This window comes from Mauremys reevesii, linkage group 11 (assembly GCF_016161935.1).
Source record: "Mauremys reevesii isolate NIE-2019 linkage group 11, ASM1616193v1, whole genome shotgun sequence".
NCBI classification, from domain to species: domain Eukaryota; kingdom Metazoa; phylum Chordata; order Testudines; family Geoemydidae; genus Mauremys; species Mauremys reevesii.
In genome coordinates this window covers 68,628,213-68,646,320 of record NC_052633.1, presented here as the reverse complement: position 1 = coordinate 68,646,320, position 18,108 = coordinate 68,628,213, and the positions used below count along the sequence as shown (strand labels likewise).

Below are 18,108 nucleotides of genomic sequence, written 5' to 3'. Positions count from 1 at the left end.
TTGTGAATGAATATGTAGATATAGGAGGGGAACAATTTTCCTTTTAATAACACAATTCTGTACAAGGAACCGTTGGACATAAACCCTTCCCTGAAATATACTGGGGAAGGAAGTATACATTTTCCCCTGAGCTGTGAATCACTGGGAACTGACTTTTAGGAGGAGAAAGCAAAGTTTTCCACAGGGAACTGATCCCACGCTAGACCCTCAGGCAAGGCCAACGGTGGCCACCAGCAAATTCAGCACCAGAGCCAAATGCAAAGCCACAGGGGAAGGTGAACTGACAAGCAGCTGCCGCTGCTGGGAGCTTTCTTTGCAGACCTTGACATCTGGCTCCTTCAGCTGCCAAACTCATCCCACTCCCAAGCAGTCACAGGAGGCAGAAGTCAGTGCTGGAGGTAAGAGACTAGGAGGACAAAGCAGATCACAATTTGATGCAGCCAGGAGGCAGGGGATGTGCTTGGCTGGCTGAAGTGCAATGATTTGCATGCACAGATGAGCCTTCCTTGTTAGAACTTTCTTTCCAAACTTTTCATCTCTAGGAGGGGAAACTGAGAAGTAGATGATGGGAAAGACCAAAAGCCAGTTCTCAAGTGGCTTTTAGCCCACTTTTGTAGCTCCAAGAGGTTTGGATATTTTGGATAAGCATCTTCTATAGAGCTTTGTGCCTCAGCCTGAAAGTGCCTTCAAAGCAACATACAAGGGTGTCTGTTCAAATACATTGGGCTGCAAAAAAAGTGTGGACTGAACTACCCATTGAGTCACAGAATAATTGAGCATGAAAGCCCTGCACAGTGCTCCTCTAGGACTCAAGTGAGTATCCATGAGGTGAACATCTCCAGAATTGCACCGAGCATGGGGGGCTGGATAACTGGTAACAGGTGATAGTCTTTCACTTTCAGTTCAAATCCAGCTCATTTGGTAATGATTAAACAAGATCTATATCTGGATCCAAATTTCAGGTGTGGTTCAGATATGGAGTTTTGGTTTGATTCAGAATAAGATCAGCTGCAAAGCTCCTCTCCTATTCCAAACTTTCTAATGATTTGTGAGTGTTCAGATTCAGCACTTTGATTGAAAATGATAATTGATGGCTATTCAATGGCCTGCATAAAATGAGCTAGCAACCTCAGTCCACATCTGAGTATAACAGAATTCGACATCATGAAAACTAGCATCACAATTGGTTCTGATGACACATGGTGTCATAAACAGATAGTTAAGGGTTAAGGTCTCTTTTACCTGTAAAGGGTTAACAAGCTCAGTAACCTGATGAACACCTGACCAGAGGACCAATCAGGGGACAAAATAATGTCAAATCTCTGTGGAGGGAAGTCTTTGTCTGTGTCCTTTGTTTGGGTTGCTGTTCTCTCTATGGATTTAAGAGAGGCCAGACATATTTTCCAGGCTCTCCAAGTTTCCTGAAGTATTTTCTTCTATTCAGTATAGTGAGTATTAGAAAGGCGGTTTAGTCTTATAATTAATTTCTACATTTGCAATTGTGTGTCTGCTGAAGAAATATCTTTATTTCTGTTTGCTGTTACTTTAATTATTCTGAGAAAGGAGGGGTGCGGGGGGAAGCCTCTCCAGGTTTATAGTTAGACCCTGTATATTTTCCATCTTGGTGTTACAGTGATAGTGTACTTTCTTTCTTTCTTTTAATAAAATATTTTCTTTTTAGAACTTGATTGATTTCTTCCCTTGTTTGGATTTTCAGGGGAAGGGGAGGGGGGAAAAGTGAATCCCTCTTTGTTTGATTCAATAAGTTTGAATCAAGGTATCTCTCCTAAGGACTAGGAGGGGGAGGGGGGAAGGAGGTGGGGGAAATAGGTTATTTCCCTTTGTGTTGAGATTCAAGGAATTTGGATCTGTGTTCCCCAGGGAAAGTTTGGGGAAACAGGGAGTGTGCCAGACACTAAACAAACTGGCTGGTGGCAGCGTACCAGATCAAAACTAGGATTTTAGTTTAGAGGAGTCCATGCAGGTCCCCATCTTGTGAACGCTAAAGTTCAGAGTGGGGAATAAACCTATGACACATGTTGTGATACTCCTGAAAGGGTTTATTTGAAAAAGAGAAACTTTCAGATTGTACCAGAAGCCATCCCTTCTGAAATGAGAAGACCATGAGAATTTGTTCTAATGATGTAGGGCTTTGAGCTTTCCTTGGTCAAGCATGTGGTCACTACATATCCTGCAGGAGAGCTTTGTGGGTGGAGTTGTGTGCAAATCTGGTTGAGTTTAGAAGGGTGTTCGAGCAGATGATGGAACAAAGACATGAGGAGGCTGAAGGGAAAAGCTCAGACTTGCAGATGGAAGCAGGACCAAAGAATTCTGAGGGGAGACTGCTGGGTGAGGAAAGTGGACAGTGGAAGCATCTGACCAAGAGAACCAGGCAGAGGAAAAGACAGGCTAGTGAAGGAGAAATAGAGCTCAGGAACAGGTTTGCGGAGTTGGAAAATGAAGAAGGGGCACAGCAGGTGGTCGCTGAAGGTGAGAGGGCAAGGAAGAAGAGAAGAGCAGCTAGTCCTATAGGATGAGGGGAAGAGTCAATGTAGATAACAACACCAAATATGAGCCCCAGGAGGATACGGGACGGGTTGCGGAGGATTGCAAGGGACAATAGGAATTGAGAGGACTTGCAGCCAGAGGGAACAGGGGATAGACTGGAGAATCGCACCATCACCAGGAAAAGGCAGGTCTATGTGATTGGGGATTCCTTACTGAGAAGAATAGACAGGCTTGTAAATAGAGCTGATCCAGAGAACAGAAGGGTGTGCGGTCTGCCGGGTGCTAATATATGGGATGTGGACCTGAGGCTGACGAGGATCCTAATGGGAGCGGGAAAGAATCCACTGATTGTCCTTCATGTGGGAACAAATGATACGTCTAGATTCTCGCTGGAACTTATCAAAGGAGATTATGCCAGACTGGGGAAGACGCTTAAGGAAATCGAGACTCAGGTGATCGTCAGTGGGATTCTGCCTGTTCCTAGAGAAGGGCAATAAAGGTGTGACAAGATTGTGATGATCAACAGATGGCTCAGGCAGAGGTGCTATAAGGAGGGCTTTGAGATGTATGGCCACTGGGAGGCATTCATGGACAGAGGACTGTTCTCTCAGGATGGACTTCACCTGAGTAGGGAGGGAAATAGACTTCTAGGATGGAGGCTGGCACAAATGATTAAAAGAGCTTTAAACTAGGAATTTGGGGGAGATGGATGGGAGATGTCCAGGTAATCTCCACGCTGGATTTTAACATTGAGAGGGAAGAAAACAAAGTAAGAAAGGATACAGCTGTGGGTAGGAAAATGGACATAAGGAGGAAGGGTAGTGTAGATACCAGTCTAAGGGTACGTCTTCACTACCCGCCAGATCGGCGGGTAGCAATCGAATTCTCGGAGTTCGATATATTGTGTCTCATCTAGACGCAATATATCGAACTCCGAACGCGCTCCCGTTGACTCCAGAACTCCACCACCGCGAACGGCAGTGGCGGAGTTGACGGGGGAGCCGCGGACGTCGATCCCGCGCCGTGAGGACGGGTAAGTAACTCGAACTAAGGTAGTTCGACTTCAGCTACGCTATTTGTGTAGCTGAAGTTGCGTACCTTAGTTTGACCCCCCCCCCCAGTGTAGACCAGGCCTAATAGGTGCTACTGGTAGTAGAATGTCTGTGCCTAATCGGGTAAAGAATGTGAGAGAAGCCAAACAGCAAAAATTAAGATGTTTGTACACTACTGCGAGGAGCCTAGGTAACAAAATGGAGGAACTAGAGCTATTGGTGCAGGAAGTGAAACCAAATATTATAGGGATAACACAAACATGATGGAATAGTAGTCATGACTGTAGTACAGGTATTGAAGTGTATGTGCTGATTAGGAAAGACAGAAATAAAGGCAAAGGTGGAGTAGCATTGTATGTCAATGATGAGGTAGACTGTAAAGAAATATTAAGTGATGGAATGGATAAGAAAGAGTCTGTCTGGGCAAAAATCACATTGGGGAAGAAAGCTACTAGAGCCTCCCCTGGGATAGTGCTTGGGGTGTGCTGTAGACCGCCGGGATCCGATTTGGATATGGATAGAGACCTCTTTAATGTTTTTAATGAAGTAAATACTAATGAGAATTGTGTGATCATGGGAGACTTTAACTTCCCAGATATAAACTGGAGGACAAGTGCTAGTAGTAGTAATAGGGCTCAGATTTTCCTGGATTCAATAGCTGATGGATTTCTTCACCAAGTAGTTGCTGAACCAACAAGAGGGGATGCCATTTTAGATTTGATTTTGGTAAGTAGTGAGGACCTCATATAAGAAATGTTTGTAGGGGACAACCTTGGTTCAAGTGATCATGAGCTAATTCAGTTTAAACTAAATGGAAGGATAAACAAAAATAGATCTGTGACTAGGGTTTTTGATTTCAAAAGGGCTAACTTTAAAAAATTAAGGAAATTAGTTAGGGAAGTGGATTGGACTGAAGAACTTGTGGATCTAAAGGCGGAGGAGGCCTGGATTTACTTAGTCAAGGTTGCAGAAACTATCAGAAGCCTCAAATTGTCCTGTGGCACCTTATAGACTAACAGACATATTGGAGCATGAGCTTTCATGGGTGAATACCCATTTCATCAGATGCATGTATCAGAAGCCTGCATCCCAAGAAAGGGGAAAAAACTCATAGGCAGGAGTTGTAGACCAAGCTGGATGAGCAAGCATCTCAGAGAGGTGATTAAGAAAAAGCAGAAAGCCTACAAGGAGTGGAAGATGGGAGGGATTAGCAAGGAAAGCTACCTTATTGAGGTCAGAACATGTAGGGATAAAGTGAGAAAGGCCAAAAGCCATGTAGAATTGGACCTTGCAAAGGGAATTAAAACCAATAGTAAAAGGTTCCATTGTCATATAAATAAGAAGAAAACAAACAAAGAAGAAGTGGGACCGCTAAACACTGAGGATGGAGTGGAGGTTAAGGATAATTTAGGCATGGCCCAATATCTAAACAAATACTTTGCCTCAGTCTTTAATGAGGCTAATGAGGAGCTTAGGGATAATGGTAGGATGACAAATGGGAATGAGGATATGGAGGTAGATATTACCACATCCAAGGCAGAAGCCAAACTCGAACAGCTTAATGGGACTAAATTGGGGGGGCCAGATAATCTTCATCCAAGAATATTAAAGGAACTGGCACATGAAATTGCAAGACCATTAGCAAGAATTGTTAATGAATCTGTAAACTCAGGGTTTGTACCGTATGACTGGAGAATTGCTAACGTAGTTCCTATTTTTAAGAAAGGAAAAAAATGTGATCCGGGTAACTACAGGCCTGTTAGTTTGACATCTGTAGTATGCAAGGTCTTGGAAAAAAATTTGAAGGAGAAAGTAGTTAAGGACATTGAGGTCAATGGTAAATGGGACAAAAGACAACATGGTTTTACAAAAGGTAGATCATGCCCAACCAACCTGATCTCCTTCTTTGAGAAGGTAACAGATTTTTTAGACAAAGGAAACGCAGTGGATCTAATTTACTTCGATTTCAGTAAGGCATTTGATATGGTTCCACATGGGGAATTATTAGCTAAATTGGAACAGATGGGGATCAATATGAAAATTGAAAGGTGGATAAGGAACTGGTTAAAGGGGAGACTACAATGGCTCATACTGAAAGGTGAACTGTCAGGCTGGAAGGAGGTTACTAGTGGAGTTCCTCAGGGATTGGTTTTGGGACCAATCTTATTTAATCTTTTTATTGCTGAGTTTGGCACAAAAAGTGGGAATGTGCTAATAAAGTTTGTGGATGACACGAAGCTGGGAGGTATTGCCAATACAGAGAGGAACTGGGATATCCTACAGGAAGATCTGGATGCCCTTGTAAACTGGAGTAATGGTAATAGGATGAAATTTAATAGTGAAAAGTGAAGGTCATGCATTTAGGGATTAATAACAAGAATTTTAGTTATAAACTGGGGATGCATCACTTGGAAGTAACGGAGGAGGAGGAGAAGGACCTCAGAGTATTGGTTGATCACAGGATGACTATGAGCCGCCAATGTGATATGGCTGTGAAAAAAGCTAATGTGGTCTTGGGATGCATCAGGTGAGGTATTTCCAGCAAAGATAAGGAGGTGTTAGTACTGTTATACAAGGCACTGGTGAGACCTCATCTGGAATACTGTGTGCAGTTCTGGTCTCCCATGTTTAAGGAGGCTGAATTCAAACTGGAACAGGTACAGAGAAGGGCTACTAGGATGATCCAAGGAATGGAAAACCTGTCTTATGAGAGGAGACTCAAAGAGCTTGGCTTGTTTAGCCGAACCAAAAGAAGGCTGAGGGGAGATATGATGGCTCTCTATAAATATATCAGATGAATAAATACCAGGGAGGGAGAGGAATTATTTAAGCTCAGTACCAGTGTGGACACAAGAACAAATGGATATACACTGGCCACCAGGAAGTTTAGACTTGAAATTAGACCTCTGCCCATGATACAAGAACCTAACTGTCAGCATGAATCCTGAGCAGAGTGATGTTTAATGCCTGGGTGTATGGCTGGCCTTTGGGAAAGAGACACACCCAGTGTGCCAAATCTTCAGCTGGTGTCAGTCAGAACTGCTCCATGGAAGTAAATGATATGATGCTGATTGACACTAGCTGGAGATGTGGCCCAGGGTCTGAAATGTAAGATTGGTCCACAACTGCTGTCTCTTTGCTTTGGCAATGGAGGGTCTGTCTTCTCTGCACAGTTATCCTGGTTTCAGCCTGGTCTGGGGGAGGTGCAGGAGCACACATGCAGGGCCGGCTTTAGGGCGATTCACCCGATTCCCCCGAATCGGGCCCTGTGCCCCTAAGAGGGCCCGTGCCCCTAAGGACTCTCTGCCAATGTGCCGCCGAAGGCACCGGCAGCCAATAGAGCTGCCGCCGAAGTCCCGCCGCTGTCTTCGGTAGCAGCTCAATCGCTGACGTGGAAGAAGGACCCTCCACCGACGTGCCGCCAAAGGCACTGGCAGCAAATTGAGCTGCCGTTGAAGTCCCGCCGCTGTCTTCAGTGGCAGCTCTTTCGAATCAGGCCCTGCAGTGCCTAAAGCCGGCCCTGCACACATGCACCCAGCAGCATAGGGGACAGGGCACCAGCACCTGGGCAAGGGGGTATTGGCACATGGTATGCCAGCTGCCAAGGATGGAGGAGCACAGGGCACTAGGCACCAGCTGCTGAGGAATAGCAGTAGGAACTGCCCAGATGCCCCTTCATGGCCTGGAGCCAGCTGTCTCCCTATCTCTGGCTGCCAAGTCTCAGTGGCTCCCCCTCCTATCCCTCTGCCCCCTTCCTACTCCTTTCCCCCCATTCACAGGGAGCTGCAACCCTCTCATTTATGGGTACTCAGCAACTAAAGCAACAATAAACTACAGGCAGATATGTTCATGCCTCAGCCTTTTGGTTAATATCATGTGCAATATCAGTGAAAATCAACTACGACGTCTCTGCAAATGGGCATAGCTATCTAATATCTCTTTAACATTGTTCACTCCACTGATCACAACTTTTGGAATACATTGTATGAGCTTTTTGAGATTTGTTAATGCGATATTTCCCAGTTTCCCACTAGGTGGCAGAGTTTAATAGTTAACTTGCTTTTTTCTATAGTTTCCGATCATTCAACTAGTTCAGTCTCGTTACCAACTTTTTAGTTAAATTATTTCGTGGCTAAACTAAAAAATAAAGTATAATGGATTTGATGGTGCATTTTATGCAATACATATAGAATCCAAACAGTATTCTGATATAATTATTAATCATTATTTATTTACATTAGAGTATTGCCTGGACTCCCAGCCAAAATCAGGGTCCCATTATAAAGAGTACAGACCCATAATAAGAGGTAGTGCTTGAAAAGCTCACAATCTAAATAGACAAGAAACAATGTATTATTATTTCCATTTTACATCTGGGGAGGTGAAACACAAAAAGATTAGGTGACTTGCCAAAGATCATACAGGAAGGCTGGGAATAGAACTCAGGTCTTCGGAATCCAGAGGGTGTTGTGAAGGCAATACTATAACGGGGTTCAAAAGGGAGCTAGATAGATTCATGGAAGATAGGTCCATCAATGGCTATTAGCCAGGATGGCAGGAATGGTGTCCCTAGCCTCTGTTTGCCAGAAGCTGGGTTTGGGTGACAGGGCATGGATCATTTGATGATAACCTGTCTGTTCATTCTCTTTGGGGCACCTGCCATTGACCACTGTCAGAGGACAGGATAGTGGGCTTGATGGACCTTTGGTCTGACCCATTATGGATATTCTTATGTTAATCCCACTCTAGCTCCTTAACTGAACGACTATCTTTCATCTCTGAAACTTAAGAGAATCAAACTTGCTTTCTAAGGCCTCAATCTACTCTGTGTATATAGCAATTCAGCATTACACAGAGATGTTCACTGTGACGGGTTAGCTGCTCCCCGCAGGACAGATGGCTCCAGGTCTGTATAAAGCCATAACTAGAACTCCGTGCTTTCATTTCTCAAGAGGATTTGCAGGAGCCATTGTTTGCTTGTGTGGAGTTCTCCTGTCTTGAGCTCTGAGTACAAATGAACCCCGAAAATTCAAAGCAAAACTCCCCTGTAATTACCATACTTTCCACTCAAACCCATCAATCATGATAGGCCTCTTAAAACATGGCCTTTAGTCAGAGACTAGTTCATCTGTGTTTGGGTTTATCATGAAAATTACTTTAGTCCTAATGAGCAGTCTCTGAAATTAGTTATAACTAACATTTCTTCTTTGAGTAGTGACCCTGTGGGTGCTCCACTGTAGGTGCAGGAGTGCCCCCTGCACCTGAGATTGGAGATCTTCAGTAGCAGTGCCCATTGGACCACACATGCACTCCTCCCCGTCTCATGGCTGTGAGCAACGTCTATATAGCACTGTGCGGTCCAACCACCCCCAGTTCCTTCTCAACCACCTTTGGTCTGGGACAGAACCTGAGAACTGGTGTATCCAGCAAGACAGCAACATCTTGGACCTAACCCTACCTGGACACCAGAACACCACAGCAGACTCACTGAGCATGAGATTCTCACAAGACCATGATTGGGAGTTAGACACAAGAGCCCTGCAGCACACATTTAACCACTAGGGATTCCTGAGCATAGATCTCTTCACCACACCCAAAAATGTCAAATGTCCACAGTTCTGCTCAAGAGCAGGTCTGGGTCACCAATGTCTGGGGGACGCCTTCCTCATTACATGGGATGTGCCCTACTCTACGGCTTTCCACCCATTCCCCTATTGTTGAAGGTGCTTCACAAGATACAGGTGGAACAAGTTATAGTCATTCTCATAGCCCCAATATTGACACTACAGATTTGGTACCCATACCTTGTGGGCGTGACGGTCTGTCCACCAATCACACTACAGTTGACTTCACATTTCCTCTCGCAAGACACAGCCAAATCCTCCTTCCCAATCTAGAACCCCTCCATCTGAAGGCATGGCTCCTTCATGGTTCCAGGATTCATAGATGACCTGTTCAAAAGAGGTAAAAGGGATTCTTTTAAATAGTCAACAGGATACAATTCGCTTTACTTATCTCAATAAATGGAAAAGATAATGGATTTGGTGCAACACCAAACATGACTGTGCAATGAATGCTCCTTTCTAGACTATTCTAAAACTTAAAAAAGCAGAATTGTCCACAAGCTCTGTTGGCATACACCTGGCCTCCATCACTGCATTCCACCCCATATTTACCCACCCACTAACAAAAAGATCCCTTAGAGCCTTCAAAACAGGTACCCTCACATACAAGACCCCATCCTATTTTAGGATCCCAGATTAGTTTTGCACTGTCTCACCTGTCCCCTGCTTGAGCCCATGGCAATGTGTTCCTACATACAACTATCAGTGAAAACAGTATTTCTTGTTACCATCGCATCCATCCGATGGGTAGAATCGTAGAGTTAAAAGGGGCTGCCAGGGTCATCTAGTCTAACCCCTTGTCCTGTCTAAACCATTCAAGACAGATAGCTATCCAGCCTCCTTTTGAAAGCCTCCAGTAAAGAACTTCCAGAACCTCCTGAGGCAATCTTTTCCATTGTTCTACTGTTCTTACAGTTAGGAAGTTTTTCCTGAGATTTAATCTAAATCTGCTATGCTGTAGTTTGAACCCATTGTCTCTTGTCCTGTTCCCTTTTGCCACAGAGAAAAACTTTTCTCAGTCTTTTTTATGGCAGCCTTTCAAGTATCCAAAGTCTGCTATTGTATTCCCCCACCCCCCTTAATCTCCTCTTTTCCAAATTAAACATACCCAGTTCCTTCAGCCTTTGCTCATATCGCTTGAATTCCGTCCCTTTGATCATCTTTGTTGCTTGCCTCGATCTTCTCTAGTTTTTCTGCATCTTTTCTATGCATTGATGACCAAAATTGGACACAGGTCAAACTGGACACAGAACAAATAAATGGTGTCATGGTGTACCTGCCATACGCAATCGTTCACAAAGACAATGTCACATTATGACCCCATCTGAAATTCTTATCCAAGGTGCCATCCTCTTATCCACCTTCCCTCCTTCTTCTTAAAGCCGCATGGCAACCAACATGAAGCCATGCTGCAAACCTGGTATGCCAGACGATCATTAGCCTTTTACCTTGGCAGAACAAAATCAGGCATTCACCACGCTTATTTGTCTCTATTGCTAAAAGTTGGAATGGAGTAGCCCTATCCAAACAATGCCTTTCCAAATGGATCTCAGGGTTTATCCACCTTTGCTACCAATGACACAAACTGCGAAGCCTACCTGGAACTTGAATGAATTCCACTCACTCACTGTCTACCTCGATTGTGCCAATTACTGCCATTTGTAAAGCGCCTACCTGGGCGTCCATGGACACTTTTAACTAACACTGTGCCATTACCCACAATGCAGCATCAGATGCCCTACTAGGACTTACTTTCCTATCATCTTTGGTACACATCACTCCAAAGCCACAGCCTTCCACCTAGGGGCACTGCTCTACAGTCACCTACAGTGGAGCACCCATTGGGACAGTACTCAAAGAAGAAGAGAAGGTTACTCATCCTGTGCAGTAACTGAGGTTCTTCAAGATGTGTCCCCCATGGGTGCTTCACTACCCTCCCTCCTCCCCTCTGCTTTGGAGTTTTAAATGTGGGCTCTGCGGTAGAGAAGGAAAGAACTGAGGACAATTGGACCATACAACATTATATAGATGACGAGGAGGAGTGCATATGTGGTCCAACAGGCACTGCTACCAAAGATCTCTGATCCTAGGTTTAGGGGGCGCTATCACACCTCCAGTGAGGCACTGTAATTTTCACTCCATACATCTGAAGAAGTGGGTTTTTTACCCACGAAAGCTTATGCCCAAATAAATCTGTTAGTCTTTAAGGTGCCACTGGACTCCTCTTTGTTTTTGTGGATACAGACTAACACAGCCACCCCTCTGATACTGCACTTCTCAAAGAAACTCAGTTACTTTACAGGGTGAGTAACCTTCTCTTGCATAACAAAGATGTAAAAGGCCTGATTCTGACTCCATGGCACTAACTCCAGTAACTTCAGTGGAATTGCTACTGCTTTGTCTCAACATAAGTGAGATCAGAATCAGACCTAGGGATTTCTCCCTGATTTGTTTATTTTTTGTATAATGCAGTGAGCTGCTGTCACATCCCCCTCCCACATACACAGCATAATAATTCAGCTGTATAAGTGTGAAGCACTAATCAAGGTCACTCTGTGTGAAACTACAGCACAGCTGATTTCAAATACCCAGATCAAATAGCAATCTGAATTCAAGATCCATTAGTTGCAAAGCAGCCACTGGCACCTGAAATTTCACTTCTAAAAAAACATCATGTGTGAATTCTGCATACAGAAGCAAATAGGAAATAGCACTTTTGTGTCACATCTGTGATGCACTTTAACTGATACATAGGGATGTGATGGACTAAGGTTTTCTCACAAGCTGGAGTCATTTTCACTGGTTGGAGTGATCATTTATTTTTGCAGGTCAGGTCTTGCATTCCAAAATCTAGTGCCCATGTGTAAAAATGGATTTGCCTCTCACTCATACTAATTGATGGAGCTTTCAGCTGTGAAGATCAGATTGCCAGTGATTTTCTAATGTCTTTTCATAGGCAGGAAAGAATCTTCCACCTTTTTGAGGGCCAGGTAAGGAATTTAACAGCTTACAGAGTGTTAATTAGAGCCTATTACAACTTGACTGACCTGGATTGCCACTAATATGCCACAGCGGGCAGGCACACCAAAGTCATTATTCGAAATCTTAAAAGAAAGCATGCTTAGTATAACTCCGTGTGTCCTGGAAAGATGGTGATTTTACTTCTGCATGTGTCCGATTTGAACACAAGTCTTCAAAGATCCACAGATAGTGACTGGATATATCAATCAAGAGAATTCCACTATCTAGCATTACTAGGAGTTGTCTCTCCCATGCTAAGGGCCCTAGCCTAATCTCCCATCATTACTTTGTATATGTCAGTTTTCTAAGGCAATTGCCTTTATTGGTCTTTAGTTGTATTTTTTCTTCCCTGGGATCCTGCTAGTTTGCTCAAATAAAATGCAGATTTGCAGCTCCACCTCTAGAGGAGAGGTTTAGCTATACGCAGCATTTTACAAGTCCAGCAAAACTGGCCATGTGGAAACACCTACTTTTCCCCACATGTGGTCATTACTTCAGTTCCAGGGCCTGTTTCATGAAGATTTCCCTGTCCACCCATCTGTAATTTAGTGTGTGAGTCATGTGTAGTCAAAGATTGTGTTTTGACTACACATAAACAGACAGTCCCTAGAAACTATCAGGATTTATCCAATGAAAATCTGAAGGCTGGTGGTATTTTGTTTGAAAGTAATCAAATAAAATAATGCCAGATTATGTAACAATTGCTGTCTGTATATCTACCCACTAATTCTCCTGTTCTTGGTTAGACAGAGTTCCCATTTAAGTCAATGGAAGTTTTTTGTCTGAATAAGGACTGAGCATCTTATCTGCAGATGTGCTTATATAGCCGTAGATGATGCACACTTCCATTCTCACCCAATAGGACTGCAGTAGGCAAATACATTGAGAATCAGGAGGGAGAAGAGAAGAACATGTGGGGGTGGTTTCACCTTTATCTATAAACCACTGCTTGATTATGAGACATATACTAGGTGAAAAAGAAGTGGGAGGAGGAGCGTCACAGAGTGCTCATGGACACAGAGTCAGAGAGACAGATCACTTACTAAATTAAATGGTGATGGGTAAAATTTTCATGGGCAAGGGCTAGTGTTCCACATAAACAGGTTGCTGCAATGCTAATTGGGTATTTAAATGGGTACCTAAGCCATCTCCGGTACTGTCTAAGCACGACCGGAGCAGCAGAGAGAACCACTTTGCTTCTGGCAAGACAGTACCAATGGATCTTTCTCAACTTCTGGTATCTACCCAGATGACTTCTTCAGTACCACAGAAGTTTAAGGGCCTAATGCTACTCCAAAGAGGAACCACCCCCTGGGGTGGTTTGCCTATACTGGTTTAAACTGGGTTTCCAGAGACCAAGAGACAAAGATTTTGGGATATATAAAGGCTGATTTAAACAGACTCCTGGTCTTCCTTTTGATTCATCAAATGTATGGGACCTTTTGTCCTTGGAGGACCACAATGAGTGCTGAAGGGATGGAAGGGACATTGGCCTACCAGACTCACTGTATGGAAAATGGGTGATTTCTGGTATGTTTAATAAACAACTAGGAATTTGTATTGGTTTTTTTTAAATGTTTTCTCTGTTTTTGCCCTATGAATAAATGTCCTTTGCTTTCGAAATGCTATGGAGTAACTTGTGACTGCTGGCACATGCTGGTTATTGTTCTTAGAGAGAAAGCACAGCTCTCCTTGGTGCTGGCCCTGAGGCAGACTGGCTTATTGAGGGATATCAGAGTGGATGGCAGAGGGCTGTGCAGTCTTTAAACCCCAGTCAGAAAGGAGTGGGAAAAGGGTGCCTGCCCTGAGACAGGTCATGGCTTGAGTCCTGAAACCTGACTGGGCACTCCTGGAGAGCACAACGGAGTGGGGAACTGAATGGAAGGGGTTACTCTAAGGCTCTGACAATGGGCACCATCCAATGCCATTGATTGCAATACTGTCTGTCATCTCACACAATCACACAATGAATTGCCCTGGTACTGTAAGACATTCAAATAATTACTCCTGGGTGGATAATCCTGATGAATGGACTTTGTAGGTTTGACTTCTAGGCTGGGGAGCTACTTGTGTTTCATTTCCTTTATAATCTTTCATCCAGTACAGTGAAATCATGCATGAATAAACGCCTGGTAATAATAGCCTGCACTGCTCTTTGTGCTAGGATCCCATAGGATCTCACAAGCTAAGCAAGGTCAGGCCAGGTCAGTGCAGTTCTTGGAGAGGATACCTCAAAGGAACACGTAGGTGCTTCAGGAAGTGCTGGGTGAATCAGGTGATGGCACTCTTACTTCTGAGTCAGTACTGACCTGGTGCCCCAGCAAGTTGTTAAAGGGCACTCTGGCTGGATGTGCTGTCTTTCAGAGGAAACAGCGGTCCTGACCACTTTGTTTATTGAAGATCCTGTGCTCTCTTTGTATGAGCAGGAGCATTAATCACCATGTCCTGACCAAAGTCCTGTCTGGGTAAATGAACTGTGATTATAAATAAGCTCTCTTGTGCATGATTTGTTTATTGTATATGATTCACATCCTGCCCTATCTTAGGCTGTATACAATGCCAATCAATCACCATTGTATTTAAGAACTGAGAACTGTCTTGAGACACTGGTGAACATTGTTAAACAGATGCTGCATTTTGCCTCAGAGGTGGCTGTATTTCTATGATGAGTGAAGTGATCCCTATATACCTGTGGCTCACCATACAAGGGTGTTGTGAGATTTAATTAGTTAATATGGGAGCGTAACTAAATGAGAAACTGACAAGAGCTTATTAAAGCTGCTCTTTGGCTCACATTTCAGAGCCCATCTCATTTACACTGGGAATTTGAAAGTCCCATTCACAATGTTCTGTAATTCTACTGACAAGTCCAAAAGTAAACTAAATAAAAATACTCAGTGACATCCCTCTGACCTAAGGATCTCAAGCCACTTTGCAAATGTTAATGATTTTAATACACTCAGCTCCCTGCAAGTTAAATATTATCCCAATTTTACAGATGGGAAACTGAGGCCCAGAAAGTTGGTTATGACTTGCTTAAGGTCACAAAGCATAATTAAAGCCAAATAGAACCCATATCTTCTGACTTCCTGTAAGGTGTTTTAACCACTAGACAACGCTTCCTTTCAAACTCTACACCTATGAAATGCTTGTACTTGAAGTGTTCTTTTGAACTACAGGTTTGTTTATGCTGTGGGCTTTCTGATGGTTCTGCATGATTGTGTTATTCTCCTGCTACAATTTGTACTTTCCACTGTTGATTACAAGATATACAATGTCCAGGGCTTTTATATTTTTCTGTACTTATGTTTTTCTGTTTTGTTGATGATGATGATGCATCCAAAAATTGATGAACTTTCTCTTCTACAGGAAATAAACTCTTTGAATTTAGTAGGGAAAGTTGGGCATCAGCAAAAGAAACATTCAGACATATGCATAGCAGGGATTCACAGAGGATCAGAGAAGTTTGCACAGTGATCATTGGCCTGAGGTGAGTATGTTGAAAAGTGTCCTGGTATTTGATCATGTGTCTGTTTTGTCATCTTGTGGTTTAGAGATAGGAGCACAATTCAGTTGTTAATTATTACATTTTCTGAACACTGAAGAGAAGTCTGAACAAATAAGGTCCTCATGGGAATACAAATACATAACGTGAGTCCACTGTCACCAGAGTTTATTCTTGTGTGGTCAGAGGGAAAAATGGTGTGTGGCATGAGATAATATTTTCCAGGTTAGACTTGGTTCATGTCAAGAATATCAGACTTGGTTCATGTCAAGAATATCACTTATTGTCTGAATATATAGTGGAGCCTCGTGAAAAGGGGCACCAACCATAAGAGCTGGTGTCTGACTGTAGGGTCTGGCCAGAGCTGGTACAACAGGGGGTTTGCTATTGGTCAGTCCTGATACCTCTAAGCAGTACTGGGATTGGTTGGTGGCAGGGCACTGCCCTGAAAAGGCAGTGTGACGCAGAAGCAGATCTCCTCCTGCTTTGCCCCACACAGTGTTCAGGATGCTCAGGACTTGAATAGGGAAAGGGGAGAAGGGGAATGACAGGCATTGCTGGACAGGTTCCCTTTAGGTGTTATCTTCTTGAAGGATTGAATTTATTAATAAAGCTGCACCTGCTTGACTGTAATTAATGTTTGCCTCCATCCTGATTTGTTCTTTACAAGGATTAATTTGACTAACCACCATTTTGATTGTTAGAAACTATATCTAGATCCATAGAACAGCGAGTTTGTCAAATCAAGTATGTATATAGTAGCAAAATCTCCATGACCCAAGGTGAGAGTGAGTTCTGCAAGATAATTTAATGCCAAGGTTAGCAAAGGCTGAACGCAGAAGAACCAGTAGGACATGGTTTTTGGAAAGCCATTTCAGGTCTATGGTGCCAACTCCTCTTTAACAGTGATCACTAAAAAATAATGCCTCAGCAAACCCCTCTTTTGAAGTTAATGTTGTCTCTTCTGTAGAATTGTGTCTATCATCTTGAGGGAATCCCAGAGCACTTTACAAACATCCCAATATTGTCATTTCAACCACCTCTAAAGTGGAATGTGTCATATTGAATGATGCACATCTACACTGCCCAATAGTTTAGTACAGGAAATGAAGAACGGTGTATCTACTAGAAACTTCAGAGGAGCAGGATGGGGCAGGATTTAAATGTGCAGAGGTTGCCACAATGAAAATGTGGCCTGGACAGTGGATCTGACATCCCTATCCTTTTAAAACTGTTGTGGGATTTCTAATCGCCCTCTGAGAATAGGACCACAGGTTTGTGTGCTGTCCAAAAGACAGCAATGGATTGGTTGTAATTTATCTCAGGTAACCAAGATAGCGATATAATGACTGGAAATGTTTTCCAACCCAAGTAGCTCTTATAGCAACATTTTACACAGCTGCTGATGGTTTACCTTTAGACTTTTCCTTTGTCTTGCAAACAAAAGCTTGTCAGTGAAACTTGGGCTGTTTTCTTGCTATGGGGGAGGCACAATCCTGTGAGGTTCTAAGTATCTTTTACCCCCAATGACTTTTCTGAAAGTGGAGGGATCTTAATATGGTATATACTCAGAATCTTTCAGGATCAGGCCCCTGGTACATCTCAGCATATGTGGTGACTCTCTTCCTGCTTTTGAACCTGATCCAAGACCCATCGGACTTAGTGGAAAGATCCCCATTGACTCAAATGGGCTTTGCATCAGGTCCCTTGTGTCGACCCTAGTGCCTGATTTTCTTTTCCCATCATGCTCAAGTCACATGATGCTGTTCTAGTCAGTTAGAATTGAGAATTTTAGCAATAGTACATGAAGATTAATTGGCCTGTAAATTATGTGAATACTGTTACCAATCCTAATGATATCTGTCAACATGAGATTACGTTTTTCACTCCAAGGCAGCTTTGTGCTAAACATTTCTCTTACCACTGGGCTTGTAGAAATTAAGAGCTAGGTATTAGATGAACTAGACTATTTCCCTGTCTCCCTTCTCCTGCCACCCAGGATTATTCTCCAAACTGTTTTTTGTAGTGCTTTATTCACACTAGTTTTGAACGTCTCAAGTGATGGGGCCTCTAATCTCTTGCTTTAGTATTAGCAGAAATACAGTAAATTTGTATCTATTCTGGTACTGGAAATTTTTTTCCTATTCAAATACAATTTAAATCTTTAAAAATATGAGTCAGAAATAATGGATTGCGATCGGTGGATGATTAGACTACTATATAAATACATTTCAGGCTTTTCATGGAAATCAGTGTGGTCATTGTCAACTCCTGCCTGTGTCATTATTCCATATACATTCTAAGTGGCTAAACGCTCTTGTGGTGTCTCTGTGGATGTTCAACTTTATAGCATCTCAGCTCCCACAGTATATCTAAAATGGTCTTTGCCAATAAACTA

The 18,108-nt window shown here is 43.1% G+C and overlaps 1 protein-coding gene across 20 annotated transcripts in view; it reads left to right on the top strand.

Annotated features, from left to right (window-relative positions):
• Nucleotides 1-18,108, top strand: part of GLI2 (GLI family zinc finger 2) — a 396,028-nt gene that overhangs the window by 116,529 nt on the left and 261,391 nt on the right. The window contains exon 1 of one of the 20 annotated variants that reach the window (XM_039494656.1): nt 15,680-15,695. The exons of the other annotated variants lie outside the window; for them this stretch is intronic. The gene's annotated coding sequence lies outside the window, so the exon portion shown is untranslated. Of the gene's footprint in view, nt 1-15,679; nt 15,696-18,108 lie in introns of those variants that run through there. 20 annotated transcript variants of the gene reach the window in all.